Source organism: Pseudomyrmex gracilis, unplaced genomic scaffold (assembly GCF_002006095.1).
Source record: "Pseudomyrmex gracilis isolate BER0280 unplaced genomic scaffold, ASM200609v1 scaffold_41, whole genome shotgun sequence".
In the NCBI taxonomy this organism is placed as follows: Eukaryota; Metazoa; Arthropoda; class Insecta; order Hymenoptera; family Formicidae; genus Pseudomyrmex; species Pseudomyrmex gracilis.
Window position 1 is genome coordinate 237,016 of NW_018020625.1, and position 24,416 is coordinate 261,431.

Below are 24,416 nucleotides of genomic sequence, written 5' to 3' on the forward strand. Positions count from 1 at the left end.
ATATCCCTGCAGTGCGGTTCGCGCAACGGAAGGTGAGAGGCAGGGAAGATGCGAGAGAGAGAGAGAGAGAGAGCGAAAGAGAAAAAGAAACGACGTGGAGAGAAGAAAAGAAAGACGAAGGTGAAGATCGACGTAGGAGGAAGAGTGAGGGAGGGCGAAGAGACGGACGAACGGAGGATGGTGTTCCCGTCCGAACGATACACGCGCGCGGGGACCCCCGTTTGGTGTTGGAGTCGGTGTCCCGAAGACTGGTGTTGGTGCCGAAGAGCCGCGTGGGTAACCGGTTTGGCGGGTCCTGCAGTTGCAACGGCACGCACGTGTACGACGTATCGGCCTGGCCGCGCTCACGCACACTGCGCGCTATCGCGCGTACACGCACACATCACGTACGTGGCGAAGTGCACGCATACAAACGTAACGGTGACGGCCCCGGGGCTCCGGGGAGAGAATCTTCCAACCGAACGTATTATACACCCGAGATACTGGTCTAAATATAGCGTCGCATTTACATACGAGTCCTAAAGACCAGGGCTGGATTAATGTGTAGGCGAAACGGACAGTCGTTTCCACTTCTTCTCGTCTTCTCCTCGCGGTCCGGCCGTATCTCGCGACGCGTCACAACGGGCGCCACGACAATTTTCCCCGACAGGTAAACCTCGAGAGGAGCGATCTCGCAGTCTAACGGTCGTGTCCCCGTCTCTCCTCGACGCGGTGAAAATGAGATTTGTTGTGAGCGCAAGAGTGAGCGCGACGCAGCCGTCGGGCCGATTATGTCAGTACGACGGTACACACGCAAGTTGCGCTTTCTCCCGCACGCACGGGAGGAAACAGTATATAGTCTCCCTGATCTCCACGACGTCGTATTTCCGATAATACTGCGATATAATAACTCCGAACATAATAATTTTATATAATACAGCTCAAGAGCTACACATTTCCATTACTCGCGCTTCCCGTGATCAACGTGGCGAGTAATCATCGTTGCCGCCGTGCGCGCGCGCGATTCGTTCCCGTCTACAGGATTACTCCTCGCGATCGTTTTCCCGCTCCTGCGTCGTAGAAAAATATATATAATATATATACACATATATTCGTTCGAATCATCACGCCGGAGAGAGAGAAACATTCGGATAAAACTGCGGTAAAACTTCTAATTTGCGAGACGGGTCCGTATAAGAAGGTCGAAAAAGAAACGTTTTTGTGGTTTAAGACGGTTGGTACGAGCTGAATACAGATGATCCGTGGACGAACGACAGATTTCCGAGGGAGATAGCTGTTTCCCCGACAAAGGTAGGGCACACGATGTGGATCTTGAGGAGAGAGAGAGTCCTTTGGCTCTCGAGACGTGATCCTCTCTGAAACCGGCCCTGTCGAAGTCAATGCGCCACGGTTCATTCTCGGAAGATAATCGTTGTACGCAACGAGATAACTCGAACGTGTTGTGGCGTCGCGGCTACTGAATTGAGTCTTACGACGTGCTCGAATATCGTATTATAGGAGCGTTTCGAAATTCATCGTACTAATTGCCGATGAGACCGGGAACTCGTACGAATGTAATCGTGATGCCACTGATAACCAGAAACGCGCTTCTTATATATATACATATATATATGTATATATAAACGTAGCAGTAATCCGAGTCGAAATTTAACGTCTACATTAAACCTCAAATGCTCTTTTTTTATGTAGGAGTAAGAGAGAAAGTAGATCATCCTACTTTGACACTGCTACGTCCGAAATTTCCTTTTCCTGCTAAAGTTTTAAAGTAGGGTTCAATCCTCAGCTAAGACTGCGCATCGTAGGCTCTGATAGGCTCAAAATAGGAGTAAGAGAAAAAGTAGATGCTACGCTGCTATACGTCCGAAATTTCCTTTTTTCCTGTAAAGTAAGGTTTAAATTTTGACTCCGGAATGTATATACGCAAAGTTTACAGTTTCGCGTGCATTGTTTGTAATTAAAAAAACTCTCATATAAATTAAATAAACTCATTGTTGTTGTAAATTCACACACACAATTGTAACGGGAATAAAACTTTATTTTTCTTTGTCCAAAGAATAAAGCTATATAAGAAGCACACAAACTACGTCGTCGAAAAAAAGCGCATTCTTTTTTTTATGCATCAATCATAAATCAAAATTTTCTTATTTCCTTAAGAACGGAGTCACGCCTGGCTCCCCGAATCCTCGTAATTTTCGCTGTCATTCCATACAAAAGCAAAAGTTCCAGAAGCGAGACAAGGATTCAGTTTCTTGGCTCTCGAGTTGGAAAATAAATGGTACACTTGACAGAGGTTCGGCCGGAGATCGCGGGGAGAATCAGTGGGAGGCGAAGCGAAGGAGCTGGACGAAACGAAGGAGGAGACCCGAGCCACTCTCGAAACTAATTATCAATGCATCAAATATAACTTAGCTCGGCTACCGTATTCTTAAGCCGTTCTCCTCTTCCTCCTTCTCCTTCTCCTCCTCCTCGAGCTCGTCTTTATTATTTCTTGCTTACTCGCTCGTTCTTATTGCTCGGTTGTTCCCGTTCAAGCTCTGCCACTTTTAATTGGACCCTCGTATACGTGCCACCGATGCGCCTCGATCCGGGGTATACTGGCTTACGCGCGTCACGATTATCGCAAGAGATCGGTATCGCCGTTTTCAGAAACGATTTCGAAACGCATTTATAATCATCGGACGCAACAAACGCTGACAAATCGGAGATCCGTTATATTTTCGAGACGAGAAGAAACGTAAAAACGAGCGAGAAAGGAAAGCTGACGCAGATGATTTCTCGCTTAAATACCTTCGAAGCGCAATCTATTTTTACTCCGTCCAGAACGGAGTGTTGGTCCCCGATTCGCTGCACCGAAAATCCCTTTCTGCGTTCTACCCGGCCGAGAGAGAGAGCCGAGCGAATGTTCCGGCGGGATCGGGACGGGATGAGTCGAGACGGCGATTTCCGCGGTAGTAAAAAGCTCTCTCGCGCATAATTTAGCGCTCTGTAGGGTAATACACGGGATCCTTTCCACCCGAGATGGGACCCCACGGTGCTACCCATACATACTCGATTGCGCCTCGTGAAAAGGAGACGCGCGGCAACGGCGGGGATAAATGCTAACTCGGGATCCTGGAACGGTGCCAGGACTCCGTTCATAAATCCGCGCACGTCTCACGGCGCTACTAGTCACCGTGGCGTTGCGCCTACTATCGTCGTGTTCTGTGTGATCCCTTCTTTCCACCCCTCTCTCTCTCTCTCTCTCCTTCTCTCTTTCTGAATCGCAGAAAACTCCGGAGTAGAAGTTGAATTGCGATCAAACTTCCTTCGAAATCACGAAGAAGGCGAGAGGAGGAGTAAATTACTCTCCCGATGCCTTTTATCGCGTCCGGTTGTAGTATACGTTTCTTCTATTCCCATCGTCTTTCTCTCGAACTAGTTCCTCCCGAATTCTTTGTAATTACCGAACTTCGACCTGACATTCAAATCTGATCGGCGCCGAAAGGGGAAGGGAATGAGCGCGATACGCGAACGGAAACCGAACGCCGGCGCTGCAGCAATTGTACGAAAAAAAAAGCCGTTATATACACGTTTCTCGCTGCGGCAAAATTAAAAACGCATCGCGTACTAATGCACTTTTGATTGGTCCGTCTTGCAAACCGCAATTACTTGTACAAATGCTTTAATTTTGCCGCAATCAGACGTGAAAATGATGAAGTCAGTCAGAAGAGATTTAACCTTGATTATTCTTTATAATAATTACAGTCGTCGTTGCGCGTGCGATGTGATTCTTGATTTAAAACCGCAAAATAACAAGAATCCGCGGAAGTTGAAATTACACGAGTCCAAGGTGCGTGTGCGTGTGTGTTCAATCGCAGCGAGAATCGAAAGTAAATTAGCAATGTGGGGAAACAATAGAACGATTCGCTACGAAGGCGAAATTTAAAAAAAAAAAAAAAAATCACATAGCACAATAACGCGCTTTTGATCGGTTTCCGTTCCGGCAAGCCATTTTCCACCATTGTTCAAACGTCGGAATTTTTATCGATCGTTTTAATCTCGCGTCATCGGGAAAAAATGGCGAGAAACGAGTAATGACGCCGCCAAAGTCTCTCCCTGTCTCTCGCGCGCAACGAGGAAGGGAAGAATATACGATCAGCGAAGTGAGACGTGAGATTGACGTTCCTTCCGCCACGCTTTTCTATCCGTACCAAGTAGATTACGGCCACTACGATAGACACGTTCCCGACACGAGAAACGCCGCAAAAGACGGCGGTATCTGTTCGTTGGCCACGAGCCAGGTCGTATCGTACTTCTTATCTCGAGCGCGGTGCCGTCTTATCGCTCCGCACGTTTGAAAGTTTGCCCAACGCCGGGTCTTTCGTGGAATTGCATTAACTTAGGCAAGGCCGAGGTGACAATTACTGCAATTTATTGTTCGCCGCGATAAAACACACCTATGCGGAAGATTGAGCTTTTTAAACTAAATAAATGTATTTAAATTGATTCTTTTCCATTAATTGTTATAATGAATAATTAATATAATTAATGAAATAATTTTCAAGTTAGTAAATAACGAATATTAATAATTTGTCAAGCAAAATACGTGCGATATATTTCTACACTTCAAATAAAATGTGTAAAAACGTGTTCTGAAACGTCTGTTAATTTTCTCCTTGAAGTGTTTGCGTTTCTTTTAATATATTCCAGTAATAATAATAATAATAATAATAATCTTCCGAACGCGCAAGTTCAAAGGAATATTGCGCATGAAAGTTTTATCAAATTGCATTTCCCTCATGTGTGTTTGCATCTCTGCGCCGACAGGTGGATAGTTCTCAGGTGCAAAACGTTCGTGAAACTTATGTTATTTCTTCAACAACAGACTTGTGTTTTCTTCGCATTTTTCTATACAAATCATCGTATCTCCGTTAGAAAATTGTCGGCGTTTATCGGAAGAGGAAATCGCATGCACGCCCAAATAATAACTATACACGAAAGTTTTGCTATGAACTTTACCTACAGACATTACATTCTTTTGTTGTTCGCGGCAAATACCAGGTTCTCCGCGCGATCGATACAAGATTGGCGATTTTCCGTTCGCGCGAGTACCATACGATTGATCGAAATTATTAGTCGCGCGTGGGCGGTATTTAACACGCGCGGTGAAATTTCAAAACGTCTAAAAACTGAACGATCAGTTTTTACAAATGACGTTTTACAAATGCGGACCGTAAAAGCCTCTTTTCTCCGACGACATTTCGCGACGCGGTATTGATGGGCAACTACGATTCCCGTAGTAGTTTCGCAAACGAGCTGTGCACTCTCGGGGATTTACGTTCCCCGTGCGCGATAAAAACGGCCAGATAGAGAGAATTACATGACGAGGCACACAAAAGCCGAAAGAGCATTGCGTGCAGTCGTCCCGAATACGTTGATGCCGCCGACGAGCTTTCCGTCGGCTTCGAAAACACGCGATATCGCACGCGCAATTGGCCCATTCGGATTTGGCTGGAAATTCCGGAAAACCAGACAGTGTGTACAGACGAGGCCAGAAACAAAAAAAAACAAAAAAAAAAAAAAAAGGCGAACCATCACACGACGGAAGTTCGAGCGGCGGCACGGATATCGCGATTGTCTATCTAAACGGACGTCCCGTCTGATATCGCGTATCGATTCGTGTGTGCGATAACCTGATAAGTCGCTTCGCGCATGTCGCTCGCCGACGCGCGGTAATAACGCGCCGCAGCGGCGTAGCCGGTGCGGCAAGATCGAATCTCTTGGAGCGATTTAATGGCAATTACCGGGCGGGCGTTACTGACAAATTGCAACAAATGCGCGGGACCGCAATATACTCCGGCGCTCCGTGTAATTATGTGTCCGGGGCGCGAGCGAGCGCACCTTGAAATTTTTCGATACCAAACCACACCGGGAGCACCGGTAACTCTGGTTCTCCGGCTCGCGCGCTACCAGCCGAGAGAGCGCAAGGAGAGAGAGAAAGAGAGACTAGGTCAAGTCTACGTTACTTGACCGCGCGAAGGACAAGTCGTACTTGTTCCGCGACGACTTGTGTCGCGCCATGTGTCTCCGGGGAACGACGAAAGTTAATTTCTCTCGCGCCGCGTGTCTGGTCGGATTCGCAACTGGTTGCGCAACTTCTGCGCGATTCGAGTCGAATTAGCGCGGCTCGCGCGCTTGTCTCATGTGCATCGCGACAAACAATAAAAAAAATAAAAAACTAAAAAAAACAAACATAGCGCACATATTTCGCGTCAATATATTTTAACGCGCAATAAAACTATGCACTCAAATGTTAATAACAATCCAATCTCGCCCTATATACGTGGCACGTATAGCACAATGTAATTCAATATTTTACATTTTATTCGAAAAATCGTTATTTTTATTTAGAATCTCGTTTGGAAAAAACTGGCTCGCACGGGGCAAATACTGCAGATTTGAATTACACGTCGCGTTAAATGTAACGATCTTCGCGCGATAACACAATTATGATCTCTCAAATTAGATTGAATAATAAAATAATCTCTCTTTCTCTCGAATGCATGAGATGATTTTCATACATATCACGCGGGCAATTGCACAAGCAATATTTTTCACCGGATCCGGCATCTCATTCAGCAGCGTTTTAATCGCGTCATCGAATGCGTGGCCATATATGCATATATATATATATATATATATATATATATATATATATAAACGCGCGCGTTTCTGTAAATTATCGGAAACCCGTTTTCTACGTAACGAAACTCCACTGCGAACTTCACCTCGCAAATAGGCGTGTAGGGAAATGTTTTAATTGCGTGTATTTTATATGCGCCAGTAAATTCGCCGGTGCGTCGTTGCTGCAATGCGTGTTTCGACGACAGAAATATTGAAACTTCATCGTTCGGTTAGAAGATCGGCTCAATTGCATTACGCGTTTAACCCACTTTCGCGACAGTTGCGCAAAACTCAACTCGGTTTAATAAACCGCGCGCGCGATTAAACAACGGCCAGATGACAATGACCGGTACGTATTGATGTGTTTTCATAATGGGAAGCGACGAAACGACACGACGTTGTATTTTCGGCGAATGCGTGCAGCGCGATCCGGTCTGTATTATAATTAGGTGCACATCCGACCGCAGACCGATCTGTTTTGTCGCTTGTCACGTGACACGCTAACGACGACTGGCAGAACACGACGATCACGCCAATGAGTCATGCGTCGTGGCAGAGTGTCATTAGTCTGGAAAATATCGCTGTTAAACACGATTACAATATCGAAACGTCGAGGCTTAAGTGAATAATTATCGGCGCCATAATTACACATGCGGGAATAAAGCGGCAATTAATGGCGCGCGGTGTTCAATGTAATTCTGTATGAGAGCGAGTCCGCGTCTCTGTCGCATGGAAACGTATTGCGCGCGGATGGATCTTACGCTCGTTCCGGAAAATTAGTACGTGCGCTTAAATTACCGCATGTCACACGTGCAATTAAGCAACCGTCTGCGCGAGACCAAATTTCCAGGTCTCATGAATTTCGACTTTCTGTTGGGCAAACAAAAAAATACCAACGCTCCGCTGGCGAAGGTGTATTTGCTTTCATTTCATTTGTTCAACTTTTTGCTTTCGATAATTTTTGACAATCTTAATTTTATAAATTTACTCATTTTTTTTGCGTACGAAATAACGTCGAATGTGTGAGAGTATTGAGATCTCGAAAACGACTTTGACAGAGGCAAAGAAGCGCACAACCTCGTGACGCGAGCATCGTCCCGATCGAGCACGAGTTCACCGTTTTGAGAGTAAGAGAAGGCGGGTGGAACACTGGAGGGGACATATACAACATGCAACCAACATCCAAGAAAGAGAGAAAGAGAAGGAGAAGAAGAGAAGGAGAAAAAGAAAGAAGGAGAAAGAGAGAAAGGAGGGGCATCTCAACCATACGTTTGAGTTGGTTGACCTGGAGCGGGCACGTTCCTACCTTCCACCTCAACTCTCGTCTCTCTTTCTCTTTTCGTTCCTAAGGAATTGCCTTCACGCTTGCGATTTCATTCCGCGCGCGGGCATTACGCGCGCTATTATATTCCCCGCGCTATATACGAATCCTCCCGTCCGATCGAATCGCTGAAAATTGATTATACAACACAAGAGCTTAAAGCGGAGCACGCGGGCTACGTGATGTCATACATCACCGCGATAAGTATATAACCGCGAAGAGAGCACTTGGCTTTCTGTAAATTTCACCAAGTGTTCCCTCCGCATGATTGATGAACGCGCGTGATAAGGATCTGCAGCAATAGGTACGTGATACGCATCGTTCGGAGTGTTATAGAGCGCCAATGAATTTTTATAAAATAAATACGCAATGCGCTGTATCATAACATTTTGACTGAAAATCAAGATTTGAAACGAGAGTTTTTTCTACTAACATTCACACTTTTCATGCATAGCGAATTTTTGTGTCAGGCTGCGTTGCGCAAGAAACACTACTGTCCTACATCGCGGCGATACTGGTACGCGATGTGTATTGAGACTCATAAATCCGTATCGTTGTATTTGGATCAGGGGTCAGGCGAGTTGACGTTAAGCGCATTTATATCCCACAGCTTCGGAATTAAAAGGTAAGCGTGTCGAAAGCCTATACCGGCGGCGATACATGTATATATCGATTCGTCGTTTTTCTCCCCCTTTCGGAGTTCACTGGCCGTGATGTATGGAGAGGGTGGGATATCGCGCGCGCGGGTCCACTCGCGCGCGTCGATCTAATCCGCACGGAGCGCGGAAACATCTTCCGGTTTCGAGGATCCCGAAGGAGCGTGTCTCCGGGGCGAGAAGGTGGGATCAGGACCGAAGATCGGGACAAAGCTGGTATTACCGAGAGATAGCAGATCGAAACGAAGAGATAGAAAGGGAGAGACAGAGGGAAAGTAAAAGAGAACACATCCGAGACTGCAGAAGAGGAGCAAGAGACAACGGGAAGGAGCCAGAAACACGATGCGAATAAGCGGGAAAGAGAGAGGAAAAGATAGAGAGAGAGAAAGAAAGAGAGAGAGGAGAGAGAGAGAGAGAGAGAAGCCGCGAGGATTGTGCGTCTCCAGTGCGATGTTCAGCTTGCGGAGGATTACTACCTCTCGAAATGGCGGAGAGAGAGGAAAGGGAATAGCGAGGGAGGAGGGGGGAAAAGAGAGAAAGAGAGAGAAGACAATAAAGAGCGAAAAGACGAGGAGAAAGGGAGAAGGGAGGAAACGTCACGTCGTCAATCATGGTCCAGTTGCTCCTATGTACTACATACTCTCGCTGCGAGCGCTGCGGACCTGTACATGCTACTGCATTGTGGCGCACAATGTTCAATCATCTCTCCGTCGATTCCTTCAGCTTTAATTGAAGAAAGGGTCCGTCGAGCGGGCGCGCGAGAGGACGGCTGAGCGCGGAGAAGGAGAGGAGGACGAGAGAGAGAGAGAGGGAGGTAGGGAGGAGGCATCGGGGACGACTGAAAAAAAAGAAGGAAGCGGCGGGCGGGGGTGTCGTTGACCCCACGGCGACGATATTGTGTACCACTTCAGTCTTTAAGTCGGGATCCAGAAGAACCTCGGTAAGAAACAAGGACCTTCTCAGCCACACTCAGCCGGAGGTCCTCGGGGACATGGATCATTAGACCAGGGCGAACCGCGAAACACGAAATCGCGCCGAAAATCACGACCTTTTGAACCGGAGCCACCCGCGCACTCTTCCCTCGGCGCGGTGAGTTCGAGTGGCGTTGTTGAGCGGAGCGTGAAAGAAGAAGGAAACCGAAAAACGTGAGACTCACCAATTTGTCGTGAAACGCGGCTATCGATTTCCCGCCACCGTCCGAGAGAGGGTAGGGAGGGAGGGGATTCGAGGGTTCTCTCCCGCGCGCGCGAGAGAGTGACAATGGAACTTCTCCGACATGCCGAGTCGCAATTACTCTGCGTATTATAGGGAGGGAGAGAAATATATCACACCTGACAGCATTAAAATTGTGGCGGAATGAGAAAACGGAGAAGTATTCATCTCATATTCGTCTCGCGTAAAAAAAAAAACTCTCCGCGTCGGAAATGAAACATAGAACAGATTTTTACAACCGCGTTTTCAATTTAACTCATCTACTAAGATAACAGATATCCGAGACGACGAGAGAGTAAGAGAAGATATCTCGCGATCTCTCGTATTATACCCGCTCGTGTTAACCACTTTTCGGCGCGCGTAAATTTATGCTCCGCGCCGTCAAATAGCGCGACGCCAAATAGAGAGGAAACGGGATTCCCGAAAGCCACTTGCGCACTCGCGAAGTCGCTCGGAGCACGTCAGGTATTAGCTTCCCTTGGTTGGATCCAAACAATGTTCTTTAGAAACGGGAGCGAGTTTCACCCTCTCGAAATGCGCAAAGGCGTGCACCAAGGCGTCTAAGCGTCAGCCGAGGCACCACCTTCGAGGCTTGGTATCCGCCAGTATGTACGCGAAATGGATCCCATTTCGCGATTTCCTGCGAACACGGCTCTCTCAAGGAGACGGCAGTTGTGCACACGCACAACGTGAACACAATGCCGCGCGCGGATTGTAATGCGTATACACACCACGATGCCCTTCGGGATGGATGGGATGTTGGGCGAACGCGCCGTAAGTCGAGAGAGAGAGAGAGAGAGAGAGAGAGAGAGAGAGAGAGAGAGAAAGAGAGGGAGAGAGATACACCCCGTGGGTACATGAGGCTCGCAGCCGTTTAAGTTACAAAACAGAGGCGGTAATTAGCTCGGTGGCGCCGCGTACACGGCTCATCCTGTTTCGTCTCATTTCTCTTCCTCGCCGTGTTCGCGTCCCGATTCTTCATTCTTCTCCGGGCTAAACGCAGCCGCGCATATTCACCAAGAGGATCATTTCATGTTCTTTTTTTTCTTTCTTTCTTTCTTTCTTTCTCTTTCCCGTTCTCTCGGCCGTTGCGATCCCTCCCTCTCTTTGCCTCCGAACGCTCTCGCTTGCCACAAGCGGCAGTCGTTTTATACACTTCTTCGTTTATCTCGCATAAACTGGCGCGCGGCCGCGCGGCGAGTAACGTTTTCTGTTTTCTTCTTCCGATGCCCCGAGCTCTCCTCTCTTGCTTTTTCTTATTCTACTTATCCGCGAATATGCGTGGACGTGGTGATATGGTTTCTGCTGTTTGCGGAGACGCCGTATATAAGACATCTGCTTTTCTCGATTTCTGTTCGCCTGATGTTTTGTCGACTCGGCACTATTTCCCTCCTTCCATTTTCGTGCCGCGCGCCGCCTGCCTGCGTTCCCGTATCCAGTTATGCACTTATTTTTCTTCGTTATTATTCAAAAGCAGATCTGTATCTGCGCGGAGATTAAATGAAATTTAAATTAGAATATAGTCTCAACTTCCTTCTGCTATTTCTCTCTTTCTCTATCACCTGTTTGTGTACACAAACGTACAGAACTTGTATATTATAACTGCGCAGTCTCAGAAATTTTTTAATCAGCATTTCAAGATATATATACATATATATATGTATGTGCAATACATATATCTTTCTCTTTTGAGACTATCTGCATAGCTCGAGGTTTAATCGTCAGCAATAATCGATTTTTTCCGCGCTTGTTCGATCCGCAGCCATCTAAATACACGCTGCTGCCCATTAACTTCTCCGCAACCGTTCCCGTTTCTTCCTGCTAAACGTCGGAGTATACGACCGCTTCGCGCAGTTCCTCCTTTTCGCCCCTGCGGCTACACTCAGCTCGCGCCAGTTTTACAGCGTTTCTTTGGTAGCGCTACGAGCAGCGCTTGTTTTCTGCAACGGGATGCTCTCGGCGAGAGAAAGAGAAAGAGAGAGAGAGAGCGAGAGCGAGAGCGAGAGCGAGAGCGAGAGAGAGAGAGAGAGAGAGATACGACAGCGCATAGAGCCACGACTGCGCAAAGCAGTTTCAGACAAACTTGGCTCCGAGTAATGCACGCCGCTTTGAATGTGTTCGGTAGATCACGAAGTCACCTTGAACCCCATCGAACCCGCTATCGGATCTGCCCCCATCCTGAAGACTGCGCGCGTGCAGAGCCTCGACCGAAACACCCACTTCGACGATCGTCACAGTCGTCTCTCGTCTTTATACTTTCTATGTATGTATGTATGTATGTATGTATACATGTAATATCTTCGATTGCACAAAAGGTGATTCGAAGTGACCTCGAGGTGGCCACGGCAACAAAGTGGGCTGCGCCGAGAATCATATCCCGATGCGTTCGGTATATCTAGGGTTAAGCGCAAATCCTGTTCCGCTGCTTGCCGCATTAGGATAATGAACCTCATTATCCGCCGCACAGGACGTCGCGAATCATCCGGCGACTCGTGTTCAACCGGTCCTAACGCATTCGATAGAGCCGGCGATAGAGCGGCGATAATTGAATCTCGCCTCCTCGACGAGAGAATGCTTGATCTTTCGCGGAAATAATAATAATAAAAAAAAAAAAAAAAAAAAAAAAAAAGAAAGAAAGAAAGAGACAGAGAGACAGGGGAAAAGAAAACGCCGGGATTGCCTTGTACTTGACGTTTTTCTTTCTATCAGCGTAATTCGATATTTCGATCGTTTCCTCGTGTATAAGAACAAGAGATATGACGCGGTTGTTCGGATGGTTTAACCTTCCGTTTGCCGTGATGCGCGACGTAGTTTTTCGTCGAAGACGCTCGACCGCAGAAAGGCGTCGAGGAGAATATAAGTGGCTCGACACAAGAAACGCGCATATTGGTGCACGTGTACGTCTGTGAGCGCGGTATCGACAACTCCATCGAGAGCTATAACGCAATCATATATATATGCACGTGCGTGTACCGTTATGTTTGCTGCGTAGTTTTCTCACAGACAGACGCGCGCTCGTTCGGCAACGGGCCTATCGATAAGGGCGGTGTATCGATTTCAGAATCAGTGGTCAACGAGAAGATAACTATGTTGGAAAGAGATATTATGAAAAGAAACTGCGCAAACGGAATCAATGAGAATATGTACAAACTCGTTTCGAGATAAGCCGATGATGATAGTCGCGCACGTAGATTTTTGTTTTTTTATCAGACAATTTATAATCGCTTATTTATCGACTCACACGAGCAATCGGATACAGAAAATACTCGAATAAATTTTATAACGCGCGTGTAAAAACAATAATGATCGATAAATTAATTTATTCCGCGGAATTAGAACGAATGTATATACTTCTATTTTTATATGATAATTTATACAAGAAATATATACCGCAACATGTATACGTGGTATAAAAAAAAAAACTTGGAGAGATTTTTAATTATCGAAACCTTATCTCTCTTTACACGGTTATATTTGTATAACGAAGTTTTAATCGCCGTCTCTCTCCCGAATATGTTAATTCTCAGCATCACCGAGTATCTATCAAAACTTACTTTGTTACATATGGTGGACGGTGTAAAGTCATCATCAATCATTTGACGACAAGAGATAATACTTTTGAGAAATAAAAATCTTAGAAAGAAACAGCACCAAGAGTAAGATCGCTCGTACGAAACGATTTCTCGATTATCGCGACGTCCGGCCGAAAATCCCGGTAGCCACGTCGCTGCTACGGCGATAAAAGTCAGAAGATTGGGCAGTGATAGCGGAGGGTTCGGGCGAGAGAGGAGAAACGGCGAAGAAGAAAGAAAGAACAGACGAGAGCGCGAGCTCGTGAAGAAGAAGATGATGATGATGAAGAAAAGTAGAAGAACAGAGAGAGGAGAAGCGAGTGAAAAAAAGAAAAGAAACAGCTCTACGGTTGGCGTCACGCTGTCGGGTACATCGGTTTCGCCTTCCCTCCACAACCCCTCGATACTTCGACCGTCTCACCGATACACACGCACACAGGCCCGTTCCAATATGTATCGCGAAACGCAGCGTGAAGGGACACGCTGATGTGCGTGCGTGTCAGATAATTATATGTAATTGCCGGGCAGGATAATTAGCGATCAACAATAAGCCTCCTTCTCCTCTCCCCAGTCTTCCTTTCGCTCTCTCGCTCTCGCCCGCGCTTTATCTTCGCCAACTGTCCCGCTCTGATCTTCGCTCTTGTGTCTGTCCTGCTGCCACGTTGATGGGGCTGCTGCTGATCTGCCACAGTGTACACGCACACGATGAGGCCATTCGAGACGCGTGTGCGTACACGCGTCGTACGCGGCCCGGTTAACGTGTGCGTAATGTGCATTGCGGGCGCGCGGTGCGTAGCGCGTCCGCACACGAGAGATGCGATGCGGCGGCAGTGCTCCTCTTCCTTGGCGTCGAGAGGAACAGAGAGGCGTGGTGGCGAGGTACGGTAGCCCACAGGGGCGATCGGGCAACCAGGGATGTTGCTAATAATATGCTACGCGAGTTGGCGCGTTACTCCGCGCTACCAGGCAGCGCGCAGCCGGGGAGCTACCGGGAGCGCATTCGAGATAGACGGAGGATCCGAGAGGAGAAGGAAGACGAGAAGGAGGACGAGAGAGAGAGAGAGGAAGAGAGGGAGAGAGAGAGAGAAAGAGAGAGAGAGAGAGAGAGAGACAAGAGTCGGGGGCAGCGCGCGAGAGATCCCCACGGCGATGCGCTTCGATCGATCGAGGACGAGCAGCACGACTTCGAGCTTTGACCGAGGCTCTCCCGGTGCATGTCTCCGCCTCTGACGTACGTATAATAGGATTCTGATCTCGCGAAATTGGAATCCGCCGAATGCTTCTGCGCTTCGGCCGTCGTCTAAGCGTGCACGTGGTCGTCGATTATCGCGTTTCATGCATTCGCGACGACTCTTCTTTGTCAATCCCCCTCTTGACACATCTCCAACTTTCTCACAACAATTCGAAGATTGCATAACAATTTAAAACTTTTTTTACATTTAACGTATTGAAAAAAAAAAAAAAGATGTTTCTAAATAAGTCACAAATCCAAGTTACGAGAAAATTGAGGTTTCTATAAGGGTTACATGATGAGAAGATTACAGTGAAAGTGTCTCCGCGAAATGAAGATGTCGGTAACTGATCGTCTAGCGCTCAGGACATCCCACTCTCGCTATGATCACAATCCCTGGCGCAGATTGCGAGGCATAGTCCCCCGTTTAAGACTGCCTCCGGGATATCGTGGTGTTAATCCTTATGCAACTAATCGTGTTGGTCATAGATATCTGCTTCTAACAGACACCTCGGTGTACGTCTCTCGCGTTCGCCAGGCATTATCGCCTGCACGTGACTAATCTCCGTCGAGATCCCGTATTGACAAATCGAGCCCGGAGCCGGGTTTGTTTTTATATATTTTTTTTTTTTTTTATCAATGCGGCTGACTACTCGAGCGCGCAATTGTGTGCCAAACGGTCGAGAGACACGTCATGGCGGTGCACAGGTTGCGCGACTCGATCGTCTAAGATTCCGAGTTTTAACACTAGAACTACCAACAAACTCGTTTTCAGATTTCTCGTTCTAAAACTGAAAACGAACGATTTATTCGGTTAAATGTTGCTTTTACTTCAATTATTTTATTTTAAATAAACTAGACATAAAAGCACGTTCACTGTCTTTTTCAAATGTCCGTTAAATTGACGGATGTGACAAAACTAGATATACACGTGGACGGATAGAACATTTCCACACGAATTGATAAGAGACGGATGTTTTTAATAGAATATTTTCCGGCGCATAAAATATAAAACAGAAAATACTTTTCAAATCTGTAAAAATAGTTGCGCGTAATAAAACGAATTTTTCGAGCCAGGCATTCTCTTCTCCGAAACAAAAGGATTTTTTTTCTGAAAAAAAAAAAAAGTACAATACATCGCAATTTCTATTGTGACAAAACATTGTTGCGCTATTCATTTTACGTCCTATATAAATACATTTTACGCGTCGCATTCATATACTCGTTCATATATATGACAGCGGCGAAAATTGTGCTTTACGTTGTCCGACGATTAATTTCGATCGATTCGGTGGCAGCTTTCCGTGCAATAACTATCGGACAGCCCGCAATTTCTTCTATCCTTCGTTCTCTCGACACCGCCGTATATTCGCCACCTGACCCAGAGCATTGAAATATTATCGGCGTTAAGGAAGGTGCCGCGAGCAAGAATATCCTCGATATCATCATAACTAGAATACATGACAGACAAGTTTGTAGACAACTTTATCAACTTTTTGCATTGCTTTTTGCGTTAGCTGATAGTTAGTCAATTTTATCCTGAAACGTCGCCGATGATTATTCTCGCTTCCAGAGGAATTCAAACGTCGTTATCAATTGTTCAAAAAAACAAATAAACTAAATATCTCAATGACAGGAGAGATACCACTGATCGAACATTTGTTAAACAAAGTATTTATGTAAAGTTACGGACTAATATTTAAAAACATATCTTCAAAAATATTTAAACGCGCGATACTGAGAATTGTTATATATTTAATATTTACGTGTTTAATAATTATTTTTTTAATAAATACCCGGCTATTGATACTTATGTTCGCGGTCATTGGGACATATTTATCTTAACAAAATGTTGTTATTATTGAAATTTAAAGAGAGTTAAATTTTTAACAGTGAATGAATTTAATCTTCTCTTGCCTATATTTTTCTCATTTTAATGTGTGTCTGTTAAAACGACTTTTTTTTATATTCATGAAAATTGAGATATTATTAGCACGCGCTTATATATGTATAACAAACATCGCGCGCGTCATCCAGTAGACGCTCCATTGGCAGTGACGCAAGTTTAGTGACGTTGATATCCCGGATATATAGGTATGTATAAAATGAGACGCTAAAGCGAGTAGAAGGATCATAAATTGGGTTAGATTTGACTGGAGCTGGCAGTACGGAGGAAGATTTATGTGGTGCAAAATTTAGTCCCGGGTGAAGTCAGACTCTGTATGCGCAGAGTGACAAATACGTTCTACGCTGAATTTCAAATGAATTTATTACGGACATGTCGGCGGCGCGTAGACGTAGTAGAACGTGGGTAGAAACGACGGTAGAAACGACCGCTAGAACATTTCAAGATACATAATGCATTGTTGATCTTTGCAAGATATGGGGGAGAATTATCTCACGTGAAAGTTGATTTCAATATTTTCTTCCTGTTCTCTCTCGTCGCTTTTCTTGTTCGATTTTTTTTTTTATGATCGTAGGAGAGTGTCTTGCCGGGTTGTTTTACCAGTTGATAAAAAAAAAAAACCTAAAAAGCAGATGCTGAACAATGTGCACGAATGGATTATATATATATATATATATATATATATGTAGCAACAAGAAAACAACGTAAAAGCGTCAATTTCTTGAATTTCACTCCTTCAAGAGAGATATTCAAAGGAAACGTCTGAAACGTCGTCGACGATCAGAGACGTAAAGGAAGAGCCGTGCCAGCGTAATTGACAGCGTCAAGGGCTGTGCGACTATAAAAGGATCGGCGTTCCGATCGAATCGTGATCTAGCGACCTTTTCGGTCGGGTCGGCGAGAGCGTGGGTCGACGAAAATAGAAGAAAACGCGAATTTGTAGGTACGAAGAGAGCCTGTGCGCGCGCGCGAAAGAAGGACGGAGGCGAACCGACGGTTTATCAACCTTATCTTTCTTTCCTCTTCTCTCCACTCTCTTCCTCTCTGGTTCTCCACCCGGAGGCGAAAAACAAAGTCAGGAAAGTTACGGCGAAACGCAAGCAACACGAAACGAGGGTCAAAATCCTTGCGCTTCGAAGGATGCGGCTGCTGTAGTTGCCGTTGCAGAGACGCACGAGGAGGCGGGAAGGGCGGCAGGTGAGAGGAGGCGAGACGGCGAACGTGAAGAAATAAAGATACCTGAGGAGAAAAGGAGGAGCACACAGAGACGGGAGAGAAGCGGGGTGGAGCGCGAGAAAGACGAAGCGAGACGCGAGCGGCGCGCTAGATGGAAAACCAAGAGAGAAAGAGAGGGCTCGCCTAGCGGGATGCAGGGGAGTAGGCAGAGGAGGTTGAGCGGAAGAAGGGAAACGGCGGAGAGGAGAGAAAGGTAAGGCTACTGCGCGTTAGCTGTGCCTGTAGTACTCTACCTCAGCGGCCTCTGCCACCTCCACCTCTCGACCGGCTCACCTGAAGACAAGTTACCCCGCAATAAAAACACCGAGAAAATTATATGCCTCCCGGCCGCGCGCGCCAGCGGTGAACGCCGAGCAAAAGGACCACTTGGCTTTCCTACTAACGCGGGGAAAAGGAGAGCAGAGGACAGCGAAGAAGGGCCGCAGAAAGAGAAGAGAGGTGGCGAGGAGAGAGCGAGATCACGATCGAGGTGGACGCGCGGAGGAAAGGAGACGGCTCCCGCGAGGAGAGAAAAAAGCGCGGAGGTTCGCTAGAAGAGGACGAGGGAGGAAGCGCGGAGAGAGAGAGAGAGAGAGAGAGAGAGAGAGAGAGAGAGAGANAGAGAGAGAGAGAGAGAGAGAGAGAGAGAGAGAGAGAGAGAGAGAGAGAGATCTCGCGAACAGAAGAGAGTAAGAGAGAGAAAGAGCGAACCTTCTTCTGGGCCTAAGGCTGCCAAGGAGCCGTTGAAGAAGACTGCATAAAGGAAGAAGCCGTGCACATCGCCACGGAAGCCTCGATCGAGCCACTAAGGCCGTCGCCTCTAAATACAGGGTGCTCGCCGCGTAACGCGGGTTTCGAAAGCAGTAGTTCATTGTGCCGAAGCGCGCCCAAAGACACCGATGCAGTCGTGATTTTTTTTTTTTTTTATGTAATTTATTGTCAATTTCTTGATTACGCTTTTTTTCTGTATTCTTCAGTTAAGCTGTACAATTCTTCTAACGCAAAAAATTATTCGATATAATTTCTCCGTTGTACAAAATATATATTTACTTTATAAATAACACTTTGAGGTCGGACAAAAAACAATATGATAATGCATCCTTTATACGGCGTAATTTTTTCATCGTCGCAGAGAGCACGGAGTTTAATACACCGTACCTCTCGGTTGCCATTTATCAGATGTGAACTCGATACCCCCGGTGATTCTCGAAGCTGGTCGCTCGTATTCCGAATAAAATTCAGGGCAGTAACAATCTTTCGTGACAGAGGGAGACGGAGCCGAGTGTGGCGAGCGCGCGGAAGGAGGACGACAACACAACAGACCAGTCCGACCAGCTGATGAGCCGGTTCTCCGATATACTTTATTCGTCTTATTTTCTTCCTCGGTGCCTGCCCGTCTCCCCCTTCCCTCCCTCGTCTCCTCCTCCTTTTTATTGCTAGGGTTCTGGTCCGAGAGAGGACCCCGCTCCCTCGGTGTATTTATACCCGACTCTCACTGGCTCTTCCTCTCGCGCCGTGGCGCGCGTATATACACGTATCTCCTCCTCCCCCTCCTCTCTCTTCGACTCCGAATTTAAGGGCCCCAAGTCCGCGCACAACGGACGCGCACCCCGCAGGAGGTGGCGTATACACGCGCGCGTCTCGGTTTAACGAGCTTTTTTTATATATTTTCAAGTGGATATTGACGATATATCGAGCCTCATCGTGTGCCTCGCGCGCGCGCGTGTCACGAAGAAGCAAATGAACGCGCCGCGGTACAAGAAGATATCCGTAATATTTCAGTTGCGCGTTTCGTCTTCCGCGCGGTGTCAAAATACATCGGTGACTATATATAGAAAATTACGGAAATTATCTCGATTTTATCGGCAGTAACGATCTTCTTGTTCACGAACACACACCGTATCCCTCCTCCTCCCCCGTCGTATTTCACAAAGCAATATTTATTTAATTATAGAACGTCTTAGCGTTTGTACATCCTTCCGTTAATTAATTACACGGCGGCGCGAGTTGCGTTAAATCGCGCGCGCGCGCGAGGCGTTTGTTTATAATTATTATTATTGTTATTATTATTCGTATTTATGTCACAGCGCGCTCAAGGAAATCAAGCTGTCCCGGCTGCGAAATAAATCTCGCGCAACCAAGCGTGAGGCGCGCGAGGTGGATTATTACTTCGAAGTTCGCTCGAAGAGACGGTAGGGAAAAAAAAAAAAAAAAAAAAAAAAAAAAAAAAAAACAAACTGTTTTCCTCTGAAAACACTCCGCTTCGCGCGTCGATTCTCCGCGTCTCGGCGATCGATGTCCCGATATCACACCGCGGAGTCGGCAATGAGATCATTGCCTGGAATAAACGAAGCAATAATTTTATGCCACCGCGAGCTAAGGTAGCACCCTCGCGCGCGCTCTATCGCGCCTCTCGGCCGATCGCGCGCGGGTTGCGCAACCATTTATTTTCCGCTGCAACACGCAGCGGCCGTAGCTGTAGTACAACTGGCCTTGGATGAGATAGGCATTGCACGATGGCATAATGCACAGTGTGCAACGGCGACGGCGGCCAAGCTGCGTGCTCGAGGTCCCCGCATCATCATCATCGTCATCGTTGTCGTCGTCGTTGCACCCGTCGTCATCCACTTCGTCCTCCTCTTCATCGCTCGCCTTCATCTCGGACGCTACCGTTATATATTTCTCGCCCGGTGAGATGATGGGCTGGTGTCGAAACGCGAGTCCCATGCACCTTCCTCCTCGGCAGAGCTTTGCGTTCTCTCGTAGAAGAATATTATCTTTATATTAATCCAGTCACAACAGAGTGAAGCAAAGTACGAAACGCCAGACGTCCTCGTGTATAGATTTAGAAACATTAACGACGTCACTGCACGCATCCCGCCGGTCGTTACACGGTATCTACTTCGAATAACCGGTGTGTTCACAGTACCGTAAAAACGATAATAAATTCAAGGTCGCTCTGTCGCGCTCACCGATTATCTTTAGTATTCAAAAGAGAGAGAGAGAGAGAGAAAGAGAAAGAGAGAGAGAAAGAGAGAAAAAGAAAGAGCGGGAACAATCTCCAGATGCAGCGCCTTGATCCGATTAACTAACGTTTAAGCACCGACTGGCAGTTCAATTGGAAATTACTGCGCGAGGGACCGTCGCAACGCCGCGATGTCAAAGCACGGAGTACAGCAGCTAGTACAGTAACCTTCGCAGCCATGTGATGCGCGTTCGGATCGAACACGACAATGCGAATCGCCGATTCGCTTCTGCCCCCGATGCGCTAAACTACAACGCTGTGTACTTACTATTCGGTATCTAGAAACTATACTGTTTGCCTCGCTAATTAGACACGTAGTACGTACGCTTCGGTCGTGTATATATCTAAGCGGCGATGAAGGGGAAGAGCCGAGGGAGATAAATAGAGGAGAGAAGGAGAGAGAGATGGATGGAGAAAGGGAGAATGAGATAGATCGAAGAGACCGATGTGTACTTCCTCGTCGCTGCACATACCAGTATTCGAACGTGTACGCTGTGGATATTGATCCAGGCAAACTGCAACTACATAGATCACGCCAAACACCGTGGATAAACCGCTGAGACGCTTCAAGATTACCTTGGTCCACTGCCTTACTACTCCCGGATTGGCGAACGCACCCGCGCCACGACCACGACGGCGTTTGCTTCTCAAGACCTGTTATCAAAACTGGTACACTCCGCCGCGATACACAGCGGTAACTCCCGGACACAAAGGAGGCGGTGCTGAACACCCAGTATACATAGTAGTGTCCCCGGTAATAAGTCGATTTGTAATCAGCAAGGGGATCGTGGAGAGACGCTGATAATTGCGATCCGATATATACTACACGTCCTTCGGCTAATTCCGGAACATCGGGAAACTGTTGAGTTTCGACGGGTCGATTTAAGCGAGACACACGCAACACACTTTTACATTTTTTGCGAGAGTAACAATCTTCGCGTACGTTTGTTAAGAGTTTTTATATGAGTCATCTCTTCTGGATGAAACCGCAATCGCGAGAAACTCACGGGAGAAACTCAATGTGTTTGTTTGCGTTTCAGAGATTTTAGACTTGATTGCATAATGCGTCAATTAACGTAATCTATAATGCGATCGAAATGCAGCATGATATACATAAACGCCGATAATACTCCGTTGATCTTGTCTAACCGACAAACATTCACATCGGTGTACTATTACCAATCGATTTGCAATTAGCAAAGACGTTAGGATGATTGAGTGTGCACAGTCGCGCTAATTCTCTGTCATGTTGGGTTGAGTGCCGACCGGTGTGTTTGTTTTGGGCGTGTAGATGGTCTGTCCGTTACAGATTGCGCACCGATTTCTTGTCTTCCGCGAAGAAGGAAGAACCTTGAATCGCGATTAAAATTACACAATGTCATCATTGCGAGTAAGTCGCAACGGAAAGATGAGACCTAAACCTTCGTCTCTACTCTTTCTCTCTCTCTCTCTTTCTCTTTCTCTTTCTTTCTCTCTCTCTCTTTCTCCGCGTATAAAGATACGCGAAAGTTATTTGCCGTAAAAGTAGCATACGTTGCGCAGTTATCTCCGTGATTCATCAAATAAATCCGCGATGCAGACGTCGGCAATGACACTTTTGGCGTACGTACGTGTGTACGTACGCGATGCGCGCCACAGACCACCTGCGCACTGAAGCTAACGATGAGTCCTCTTCCGTGAGAACAAGTGGGAACAGTCATCGCGCAAGTATCGCCTCACTCCGTCCTTTTCCGTCCGTAGTTGCAAAGATTCACTGAGAGAACATCAGCGCAATTTCCGTAAAAAGAAGCGAAGCTGTTGCCGCAGACGCGATTTCCTGTCTCTTCAATTCGCATCACTCTTGAATGATTCCGCGCTTTTATTTTGTTCTCAAGTCGATTCAATTTGTCGTGTGTGTATAATAACTGTTCTGGGTTTTCTTCTCGTTGAGTTTTTTTTTCGTCTCGTAAAAAATTACAACAAACACATTTATTATTATTATTATTTCCACTGATTTTGTCGAGTTCGAATTCGATACAAATTTAATTGAGCGCGGCAAGCCGATCGCTTTTCGGAGAAAAAAAATCCAAGCTTTCTTTTGCACAAAAGAGATTATTTATTATTCCACGGAAACTGTATACATATATCACGAACAAAACGCAAACGATCGGGACTAAAATGTTTGACACGTGCTAAAGAAACATTATGGTCAGCTCGAGATATTCGGTCGCGCGGCCCCATAAACCAAGCCGACTGTTCGGTTAGAAGACGTGACGAGCGTAAAATGTGTATTAAATGCGATCGTTAGAATCTTACAAATGTATGTCTTCGAAGAACATAATTTCTTTTCCGCCCACTCTCTCGACAGGCAATTGATTTATGGAATCTCTTTTCGCTTCTCGGATGCAACATTATTATATGAACAAACGGACGGATTTCGTTTTACCGCATTTTACCGCACGACGGCGAGGGTGTGTGCGGGTGTCGTGTGACGAGAAGGATATTAAAACGCGAGGAGAACTTTCAGTTACGAGAGCGTAAAAAAAAAGGTACATTAACGCGCTCGTAGAAAAAGTATGTTCTTTGTAGAGAGAGCGTTATGGTAAAGTGTAACTCTTTTTCTTTGTCAGTCATTCCTGTGACAGACGTCGATTTATTGGAAAAGATGGAAGAAATTATGGCCGTTAAGCAGCCGTTAGACCGTCCGACGATCAAGTTTTTAAAGTTACAAAGTTGTCCATAAAACGGCCGAGCGCAAGCGTTAATGGTGTCCCAACGGGGCGCAGGTTTAATACTTCTCGTAAGTCTCCTTTCGAGCCGACGCAAGTTCGTATTCCTAAATGTAAACGCGGACGTGCGTTACGATCCTTCCGCGTGTCATACGTGTATTTCGCTCGATTTAGTGTGTGGCGTATGTGTGTGTGTGTGTGTGTGTCATATATTATTTATTACATAAAAGCTTAATGTTCTCTCTTGAAACGTAATTTCTTTTCAGACCGAGGTGCGTGTTTGAGGACCATTTTTTTTCTGCATCACATTTCGCACCATAGTTTCGAAAATCCTAATCCTCCGACCGTGTTTGTTTGTTCCCTAAAAAAAATGTAAAAACGTAAATCTTTTGCTACGTGATATTTTTCTAACAGAATGTATATTGCAAATCGATAATTCATTTCTCGTGTTTTTCGCTTTTTTTTTTTTTTTTTTTTTCGCGGCACGAGACAAGACCTCGTCTCATGTGGTCCCGAATATTCTTCGGTCTTTTTCTCGAATATCTTCAATAGCGTCCTCTTGCCCTTTCTGGAAGCTTTCTCGCCCACGAAAGGCTCATGATTTATTTTCACTGGCACCGCGCGACACGTGTTGCCCCCGTAACACGTGGCTGTGTTTACATTTCACTGTTGCGTGTACGCGACACGCACGCGTATACCTCGGGCATGCAACGCTCGACCGCATATGTTATCTCAACGTCACGCCACGTATTGTTTTAAGATCATCTCGTAGATCTGTATTATTTGAGTGCGACGGCCCGTCGACGCGCGCTTCTCTCCGGCTGTTATTCCGAGAAAGAATAACTCTCGCATGGCGAAACAGCGATACCGTTGTAAAAGCGAAGAGACCGCAGGAGACACACGCCGT